We start from the raw sequence: 10796 nt of genomic DNA, 5'->3' as shown, positions 1-10796 counted from the left end.
ATGGGCCAAACGCCAAGCCAAGTTGGCAAGACAAGCCAAAGAAGCAGTGAGGAAATTCAATGAAGACTATGCTACTACTGATGCCACTGAGGCCTCTGTCAGGCCTAGAAAATCAATGACAAAGAAGCCCGCTCACAAGCCAAGTGCTTCACCAACTGTGCCCTCACGTCCAAGTTCCTCAGCAATGCCCTCACGACCAGAATCTTCAAAGCCCTCACGGCCAGATTCTTCAAAGCCCTCACGGCCAGTTCCTCATGTTGCTCCTGCTCCTCCAAAGTCCTCAGCTCCTTCCCCAAAGTCCTCAGTTGCTCCGGCAAAGTCCTCAACACATGTACATCTGGCCACGTGCCAAAGGACTGCAGGCATATCTATTGCCTCTGGTGTCTCAGCGAGTTCCTCAGCTGCACCAAACTCTTCATCAGGCCCCACTCTGCTGAAGACAAAGGCAACAACTGGTCGAGGTCCTTGGCCAAATCTGAAGAAGAAATAGGTTGCCTTCCAAGTGCCATCTGACGATGAAGCTGGTGATGAACTTGCAGAAATCATCAGAGACATGCAAGAAAGGGCCGCTAGAGCCAAAGGCACAAATGTGCCACTGCTTTTGGATCCAAAGGCGATCCTCGACTACATTGATCTCTGGCACAAGGACCCAAACACTCCTATGCTTGATTTTCATTTGACTCCTGGCCAAAGTCACATGCTGACCCATTTCATCACTGAAGAGAAATGGAAATTTGAGAAGGCTAGGCAAATCAAGAAGGCTCAGTTCAGGAAAGATAAGTTCCTAAGGAAAAACATTGTCAAAATGACAACTGATGAACTCCTCAAGATCTAGTCTGAAATCAAAGCCCTCAGTGATGATTTCAATGCTTATTATGTTGATTGGCAAGGAGCCAAAGTCAGGTTCCTTAAACTAACTGAGAAGTTCACCAATGTTGCAGCCCCATCACAACAAGAAATTCCTCAAGCTGAAGCTTCTACTCAGCAAACTGAAGAACATGCCAGCACCGCTGATGACTTTCAGGCTGCTGATGAAAATGCTAGTTCCAGGGCTGATGACTCCATTCCAGCCGCTGAAGACATTGCCAGGGCATCCACTAGTGGTGCGCCTGAAGAAAATGAAGAAGTCAGGGCAACTGCATCAGTTGCGCCTGAGGAAATTCAAACAGATTCCTCAGCTCCTCCTGCGCCTACACCAACACCTACCCTTCCATCTGCATCAGATGTGAGGAAGACCAAGGCTGTAGAGAGAGCTGCAGTGAATAAAAGGAAAGCATCATCTGCTTCAGATTATTCAGCTCCGAAGAAAATGAAGCCTATGACCAGCTCACTTGAAAATCGAATTGATGTTGTTCCGATTTCCACCATGCCATCAAAGGAACTTGTTCCTTTTGGTGGAGAATATGTGATCCCTAGCGAATCTGATGAAGAAAATCATTCTGCTGCTTCGTCAGAGCAGATTGATGAAGAAATTGAAGTGGATGCGATCCCTTCAATGCCTGTTGCTTCCTCGCCAATGCCTCAGTTCACAGCTGAAGAGGCTGGCGTTGAAGAAATTGAAGATGAAGACGTGGATATTGGATGCACTACGCCTGTGATGAATGATGACTTTTGGGAAAGTCAGCATCCCAATTCTCCACTCTTCACCCTAATACAACAAATACCTCAGTCCCCTGCACCAACCGTTCAAATGGGCTCTGAAGAAACTCATCCCACCTCGTCTGTGGATGAAGAAATTCCAGCCACTAGTGTTGAAGAAACTGCTGCTGCTGATCATTTGAACATGCAGACTGCCACTAAAGAGGAACCAGAAATTCCTCAGCCTGAAGAACCAGAGATTGCGATTCCTGAGGTTGTGATGCAACTCACTGACACTCCTCTGCCCAAGCCAAAGGATCCATTCTCAAAGAAGCAAAAGTTCAAGGCTGAAGATTTCTTCAACGAGCATGTGTTCTTCACAGACTACAATCCCTATGATTCTGCTCGCATAAGGAAGAGGCATTTCTGGACTGCTAGTCAAGCCAATTTCTATTCCTCGGTGCTATTCAACAAAGACAAAGTCTTCGATCATGAACACATTCCTCACGTGGACATGGAATCTTTGCCGGGCTTTGAGCCAGTCCTCAGTGTTCTTCACGATGCTGGATTGCTGAATTTCTGCACTGACATCTGTGATTGGAATGAAGAACTCATTCTTCAATTCTATGCAACGCTGCATATCACAGGAAATTCTGAAGATGTGAACTCATGGGTGTTGGACTGGATGTTAGAAAATACTCACTACAAGGCACCAACAACTGAATTGCTTCGTGCCCTCCCACTCAGTCCTCCCCTTGAAGGTGCTCATTACATCTACAATGAACCTGAGCTTACAAATCATTACATGCAAGTGCTGATGAAGCCCTTGAATCCAGGGCAAGCCCCTCGAACCAAATTCCTCATCAAGGAATTACTGTATGTGCCACGGACTGTCTATCGCATTCTGACGAAGACAATGAGTCCTATCAAAGGCCATGACTCAAATGATGAAGAAGTCGTTGGCATCATGAAGAATATGCTTTCCAATATCATTCATGGCGTTCCCGTCAACTTCCATGATTTCTTCATGAGGACTCTGGTGGATATTGCTATGTCACCATTTGAGCTGAAGCCTTATGCACTGAGGGAGTCCTCAAATATCTCCCCCTCAAGCTTAAAGGACCAGCCCGACATTGGCTTAACAGCTTGCCAGCAGAGTCAATTGGGAGTTGGGAAGACCTGGAAGCCGCATTCCTCGATAACTTCCAAGGCACGTATGTGCGACCACCAGACGCTGATGACCTAAGCCACATAATTCAGCAGCCAGATGAATCGGCCAGACAATTCTGGACACGGTTCTTAACCAAGAAAAACCAAATCGTCGACTGTCCGGATACGGAGGCCCTTGCAGCCTTCAAGCATAATATCCGCGACGAGTGGCTTGCCCGGCACCTGGGACAGGAAAAGCCAAAATCCATGGCAGCCCTCACATCACTCATGACCCGCTTCTATGCGAGTGAGGACAGCTGGCTAGCACGCAGCAACAACCTCAGCAAAAATTCTGGCAGTCCGGATATCAAGGACCGTAATGGCAGGCCGCGTTGTAACAAAAACAAATGCCGCATTAACGGCGACAATAGTGAGGATACGGCAGTCAATTCCGGATTCAGAGGCTCTAAACCCGGTCAGCGGAAAAAGCCATTCAAAAGAACTATTCCGGGTCCGTCCAATTTGGACCGAATACTCAACCGCTCGTGCCAGATACACGGCACCCCCGAAAAGCCAGCTAACCACACCAACAGGGACTGTTGGGTATTCAAGCAGGCAGGCAAGTTAATTGCCGAAAACAATGACAAGGGGCTGCATAGTGATGACGAGGAAGAGACCCGACCGCCGAACAATAGAGGACAGAAGGGTTTCCCCCCACAGGTGCGGACGGTGAACATGATATACGCTATGCACATACCCAAAAGGGAGCGGAAGCGTGCACTCAGGGATGTATACACGATGGAGCCAGTTGCCCCGAAGTTTAATCCATGGTCCTCCTGCCCGATCACTTTTGACCGAAGGGACCACCCCACCAGCATCCGCCACGGCGGATTCGCCGCATTGGTCTTAGACCCAATCGTTGATGGATTTCACCTCACGAGAGTCCTGATGGACGGCGGCAGCAGCCTGAACCTGCTTTATCAGGATACAGTGCGCAAAATGGGCATAGACCCCTCAAGGATTAAACCTACCAAGACGACCTTTAAAGGCGTCATACCAGGTGTAGAAGCCAATTGTACAGGCTCAGTTACACTGGAAGTGGTCTTCGGATCCCCAGATAACTTCCGAAGCGAGGAGTTAATCTTCGACATAGTTCCGTTTCGCAGCGGCTATAATGCCCTGCTCGGACGTACCGCGTTTGCAAAGTTCAACGTGGTGCCACACTACGCATACCTCAAGCTCAAGATGCCAGGCCCTCGAGGAGTCATCACGGTCAACAGAAACACTGAACATTCTCTCCGCACGGAGGAACATACAGCGGCTCTCGCGACAGAAGTACAATGCAGCCTCTTAAGGCAATTCTCGAGTCCGGCCGTTAAGCGGCCGGACACAGCTAAGCGCGCCCGGAGTAACCTACAACAAGACCACCTGGCACGTTCCGAGCACGCGTAGCAGTGCGGCCCCAACCCCAGCCCCTGTAAAACGTCAAGACAGGTCCTTCGCGTACACCATTACGATCTGAAGATACCATGGGCATGGGGAAAGGGGCGCGACCACGATAGGCCCAGACTGCAGCTCAACCACACCAGGGGCTCTCAAGTGTGTCGTTCTTTTTTTTATTTTTCCTTTTTATTTTTTACCCACAGGACTCCGTTCGTCAGAGGCCCTATCCGGCAGTAGACCTGCCAAACTCACGATGCAACAACCAGGGAAGAAGAAAGGCTACAACGAATATCCAGGTGGTCTCCATTACAAGCATTAAATCTATTTTATGCACCATTCCACAGCCTACCCCTGGAGGGGGACATGTTTAACAGTCCCATCCCTTGCTTATCGCACCATTTGTATTGTTCTGCACTTACATCAGTTTTTCTTGAATAAGTAATGCAGGACCTTTTTGCTTCCAATTGCATTTCTCTTTTATACATATGTTCATTTGTGACATGTCGCATCCGTACATTTTGGTACGGCTAAATACACCAGGGGCTTATGTTTCCCGCATCATGGTGCGATAAGTCCGAACACTTTCACAAATGCGGCACCCCGAACTTATAGCATTATATGCATCGGCTCTGAATCATGTCTTGGGTCAATAGTTGGGTTTGCCCGGCTCCCATGTTTTGGTACCTTACGTTCCGTTGTATCGGCTAAGGTAGCACTGGGAGAACCACTGCGATTGCGCCCCGGTTGAGCTGGGCGAGCGCCTCAGTGGAGAAAGCTAAAACTGACCGTCATGATGAGGCGAGAGCTGGTCGCTGTTCGAGAGGTTTTTTGTGAGTCCTTAAAGACATATGCCGCTTAGAGCGAGGAGCTGAATTTGTCCGGCCCATGCGTGGATAGCGCCCCAAATTCGGCCTTCGAAGACTAGGGGCTTCGTCGAAATTTAAAATTATAGAATTCTATGGCTAAGTGAGAGTGTTCAAGCCTTATAAGTCCGGTTGCCTTGTTCGTTGTGTTGAGCGCCTCCCTAGATGGACCCAAATATGGGAACAAGAGTGCTCAAATTTATCCTGAACACCCCAGCACTCGTAGCATGGGGGCTGAAGCCGACGACTTGCCATCGGTAATATTTTAAATTAAAAAGCATTGCTTAGCGCAAATGAACTAAGTTTTCAGCACACAAGATAACAAAATGCAAGTCTACTCAAATATTACATCTTTGGAGCACTCACCCACAATAGTGCGGGCGCCCTTCAGCACACTCTTATAATACATCTCGGGCGTGCGATGCTCCTTGCCCTGCGGTGGCGGGTCTGTCACGAGCTTCTGGGCATCCATCTTGCCCCAGTGCACCTTTGCGCGGGCAAGGGCCCGACGGGCACCTTCAATACAGGCGGAGTGCTTGATGACTTCAACCCACGGGCATGCATCCACCAGCCGCCGCACCAGGCCGAAGTAGCTCCCAGGCATGGCCTCCTTAGGCCACAACCAAACTATGAGGCCCTTCATGGCCTGTTCGGCCGCCTTGTGGAGCTCGACCAGCTACTTCAGCTGGTCGCTAAGGGGCACCAGATGTCCGGCCTCAGCATACTGAGACCAGAAGACCTTCTCCGTCGAGCTCCCCTCCTCGGCCCGGTAGAACGCGGCAGCATCGGACACGCTGCGAGGAAGATCTGCGAACGCTCCTCGAGAGCTCCGAATTCGGGTAAGCAACAGGTAATTAACACTCACATGCTTACTTTGCATGAACAAATGCCTTACCCGCTGCTATTTTCTTCAACGCCTCGATTTCCTGGAGGGCCTTGTAGGCTTCGGACTTAGCGGCCTTGGCACTCTCAAGAGACGTTGCAAGCTCAGACTCTCGAGTCTTCGAGTCACGCTCCAGGCTCTCATGTTTTTTCACGAGATCCTGGAGCTCTTGCTGTACCTCCACCACCCGCGCCTCCTGCTTCTCTCGCTCGGTGCGCTCCGCGGCCGCATTGCGTTCGGCCACGGCCACTGCCTCTTTCAGGGTCGCCACCTCGTTAGTGGCCCCTGTAATACCCACGTTATCCTTGTCATTCTTTTTGCAACCAAAATCCTTTTCTGTAAGGTGCAATTTTAATAAGGTGTTACTCACCTTCCTTGTCCTCGAGCTGCTTCTTGGCACGGCCGAGCTCGTTCTCGGACCGCTCGAGGCTTTCCTTCAAAGTATTGACCTCCGCAGTCAGTGCGGTAGAGGTCAGCAGCGCAGCCTGCAATCCCATATTGACATATTTTTTATGACTCCTACGTATATCTTCTTATGATCCTCAGTCCGGCTTTTCTTTCCGAACACCGAACCGAGCATCAGGGGCTACTGTCTATGCGATACTATTTTACATATATCAAAATTCTTACCTCAAAGCCTGTTAGAAGGCTGCTGCAGGCTTCGGTCAGCCCGCTCTTGGTGAGCTGCACCTTCTGAATCACCGCACTCATAACAGTGCGGTGTTCCTCTTCAATGGAGGCGCCATTAAGCGCCTCCAGCAAGCTATCCGGCGCCTCCGGTTGGATGGAGGCTGCCGGCGTCACGGTCTTGCCCTTCTTACAAAGGGGCCGCCCGCTGGACTCCGGAGCCACTATGGGATCCGGAGCCGAGTCCGGTACAAAGTCCGGGAGGTTGTCCTGCGACACCTCCGGGGCCTCCCCCTCCTGGTGGGTCCCTTCCCGGGATCCCACCTCAGCATCGTCCGTGTCACGGGGGTGGAGGCGGTCGGAAGAGATTCCATATCCGACGCACCTAAGGACCCACTCAACGAAGCGGGAAGATCGTCCTTGGGAGGACTGCAGGGTTGTATGCGGCATTAGAAAGACATTGTGTGGCCAAAACTAAAAACCATGAAGTTATTCGGGAGTCCGGATACTCACGATCTCGCCAGGGGCTTGGCCCTTGGAGGCCAGTCCTCGTCATCGTCACTGGCGTTAGCAAAGCAGTCCGGGGGAAGAGTTTTTCCCTTCTTGGACCCTTCGGCCTCCCTCGTTGGGGAGGCCTTCCTTTTCTTCTCTCCCCCCACTGGGGGAGAGGCTTTCTTCTTCTCCTCCTCACCTTGGTGAGAGGAGTCGGCCTCGGAGTCGTCATCCGATAGCACCTGAAAACGGGAACTCTTCCGAGTCCCCGTGGCCTTCTTCTTGGCCTTCTTCTCCGGCACCACATGGGGTGCCGGAGCCAGCAGCCCCGTTAGGCGGGCGTCCACTGGGTCCTCTGGCAATGGGGCCGGACAGATAGTCCGCTCGGCCTTCGCCAGCCAGTCTTGTCAAAGGAAAGGGAGTTTAGATCCCGCATAGAGTCAAACCATGGAAAACAAGCGTCCCATAAAGGACAAAATCGCTTACCTCGTCAGCCGAACGCTGCGAGCTGAATCCGCGATCTTCGGTAGTGGATGCGGGAGCCTCGGCGCCCTTAAACAGCACCTTCCAGACATCTTCATACGTAGTGTCGAAGAGCCCGCTCAAAGTCTGGTGCTGCGCCGGATCGAACTCCCACATGTTGAAGCCCCGTCGTTGGCACGGGAGGATCCGGCGATTGAGCATGACCTGGACCACGTTGACAAGCTTGAGCTTCTTGTCCACCAGCTTTTGGACGCAGGCTTGGAGTCCGATCAGCTCCTCCGAATCACCCCAAGTCCGGTCGCTCTCTTTCCAGGAGGTGAGCCGTGTGAGGATGCCAGATCTGAATTCGGGGGCCGCTGCCCATTCAGGGTCATGCGGCTCGGTGATGTAGAACCACCCCGATTGCCACCCCTTAATGGTTTCCACGAAAGTGCCCTCCAGCCGAGTAACGTGGGACATCCTGCCCACCACGGCGCCTCTGCACTCCGCTTGGCTGCCCTTCACAACCTTCGGCTTGACACTGAAGGTCGTGAGCCACAAGCCGAAGTGGGGCTGGATGCAGAGGAAGGCCTCACACATGCGCCGAGATGTTGAGGATGAGATTCGGGGCCAGATCGTGGAAATCCAGGCCGTAGTAGAACATGAGCCCCCGGACAAAGGATGGAGTGGGAAGCCCAGTCCGCGGAGGAAATGGGGAAGAAATACTACCCTCTCATGGGGCCTGGGGGTGGGGATGAGCTCTCCCTCGTTGGGGAGCCGGTGCGCGATGTTGCTGGACAAATATCCGGCGTTGCGCAGCTTCTGGATCTGCCCCTTCGTGATGGAGGAGGCCATCCACTTGCCTCCTGCTCCGGACATAGTTGGAGAAGGTTGAGGTGAGAAGTGCGGACTTGGGTGCTGGAGCTCGAGTTCGCGGGGTTGGATAAGCCAAGGAGGAAGAAGGCGCAGGTAAAAGGGTTGGATCTTTATCCCCTTATATGGGCGGACAAAAACATGTGTCCCCACCGGCCTGATAAAACTCGCTTATCCCCCAAGCGCCGCAATCAATGGCGCGGTAGGGTTACCCACGTCCGTATTGATGGGAATCCCGGAATAAGGGGAACACGATCTCTGCTTCGACAAGACGTGCCAAGGAAACCGCTTCGCTAAACGCGCTGAGGTGGTACAATAAAAATGATTCTAGTAAAGGCTTGGTAGTGGTGTGACGTCACGCCACAAAATACGTCAGCAGATTGAACTTGTGTAATATTATTCTCTCTACGGTGGTGCATGGAATTTATTTTTGCAGAGCCGGACACTATCCTGGTGTTCGCAATCTTCGGAGGAGGAACCCGCCTTGCAATGCCGAAGACAATATGCGCGCCGTACTCGTCGTCATTGAAGCCTGGTTCAGGGGCTAATGAGGGAGTCCTTGACTAGGGGGTGTCCAGATAGCCTAACTATCATCATCGGCCGGACTCCAAGACTATGAAGATACAAGATTGAAGACTTCGTCCCATGTCCGGATGGGACTTTCCTTGGCGTGGAAGGCAAGCTTGGCGATACGGATATGTAGATCTCCTACCATTGTAACCGACTCTGTGTAACCCTAGCCCTCTTCGGTGTCTATATAAATCAGATGGCTTTAGTCCATAGGCAAACAACAATCATACCATAGGCTAGATTCTAGGGTTTAGCCTCCTTGATCTCGTGGTAGATCCACTCTTGTAACAGACATCATCAATATTAATCGAGCAGGACGTAGGGTTTTACCTCCATCAAGAGGGCCCAAACCTGGGTAAAACATCGTGTCCCTTGTCTCCTGTTACCATCCGCCTAGACGCACAGTTCGGGACCCCCTACCCGAGATCCGCCGGTTTTGACACCGACATGCACCATGGATTATGAGGTTCATCAGGACAAGGTCTTAACTCGATGAAGGCATTCGTCCATTGGATGGTCAATTTTGCAAGGCTGCATCCTACTCCACCAATGATGACTCTGCCACACATGACTCTGCCGCCAACACCTCTGTCAAGCAAATTCCTCAAGCCACAGCACCCAGGGTGATGACTGATTGTGAGTTACTCCTCAGTCTTCATCAGAAAGTTGATCGCAATCATAAATGGGTCAAGCGTCAGTTTGGTTCAATTCTTCACAACATGACCTCAACACACAATGCAGTGAAGAAAAACCACTACTACCTCCATGAAACCTTCAACCGTACCTGGGCTGTTCTATCTCATGTCTACAGTGTAGAAGATCTGAAGAGAATGGGTCTCAAGGAAGAATTTGACCGGTCTGCACCTCCACCAAAGAAATTCAAGAAGGTCAAGGTTCCTTCCTTGGTGGCCAGCTCCTATTCTTCATCACGCGACACTGATAAAAATGAAGACTTGGACGACGCTGCGGCAGGCCCTACTATGACAACCGACCCCAACAACGCTGATGCTCCTCCATCAACTTGATATTCTTCAGGGGCGTTAGTCCTCAGTTTCGACCCTTTTGGTAATTCCATGACAAAGGGGGAGAAATCTGAGTTAGTCTTCAAGCGGGTCTATTATATGGGTGTTTTTTTTGCTAAGTTACAACTCTCGCTCTTCTGAAACCTTTATTGGATCGAGTTGTAATCTTAAACCCGATGTTGCTCTGATACTTTTGATGCACTATGCTCTGATACTTTTGATGCGTTATTCTGCATGCTTGTTCCTCGTTAATATTATTGCACGCATGCTGAATTTCTTCAGGCACCATATTTCATCATGCATTTCAAATTCTTCATATTATATGTCAAATGCATGTATGAATTACAAGATATAGGGGGAGATCTCCATGATTCAACTCTTCAAGTGTGCATTGCTTCAAAAGCAAATTCCTCACTATGCACATCTTCAGGGGGAGTTCTTCTATATCTTGCAATCAAATTCCTCAATATCAGTACTTACACTTCATATGTTTATCCCCGTTGAAAACTTAACCTATATTGTCATCAATCACCAAAAAGGGGGAGATTGTAAGTGCATCTAGTGCCCCTTAGTGATTTTGATGTATTGAAGACTTATAGGTTAAGGGACTAATGTGTTTATGAGTGTACACAGGTCTATAAGTCTATGAGGAGTTTGATATTTACAGAGAAAGTCGACCCCTAAAAATGAATATCTTCGACTGAAGATTTTGGTATTCCTGAAGACTTTCATGAAGACTTTGAATGTGAAGAAATTGGTGTGTCCGTGAAGACTTGATATTCATGCAAGGAATATGAGGCTTGAAGAATTTCGTTTTCATAGTTTTGTTTTTCT

This window comes from Triticum aestivum, chromosome 3B, assembly GCF_018294505.1.
Source record: "Triticum aestivum cultivar Chinese Spring chromosome 3B, IWGSC CS RefSeq v2.1, whole genome shotgun sequence".
Taxonomy (NCBI): Eukaryota; Viridiplantae; Streptophyta; class Magnoliopsida; order Poales; family Poaceae; genus Triticum; species Triticum aestivum.
This window is presented reverse-complemented; position numbering follows the sequence as displayed.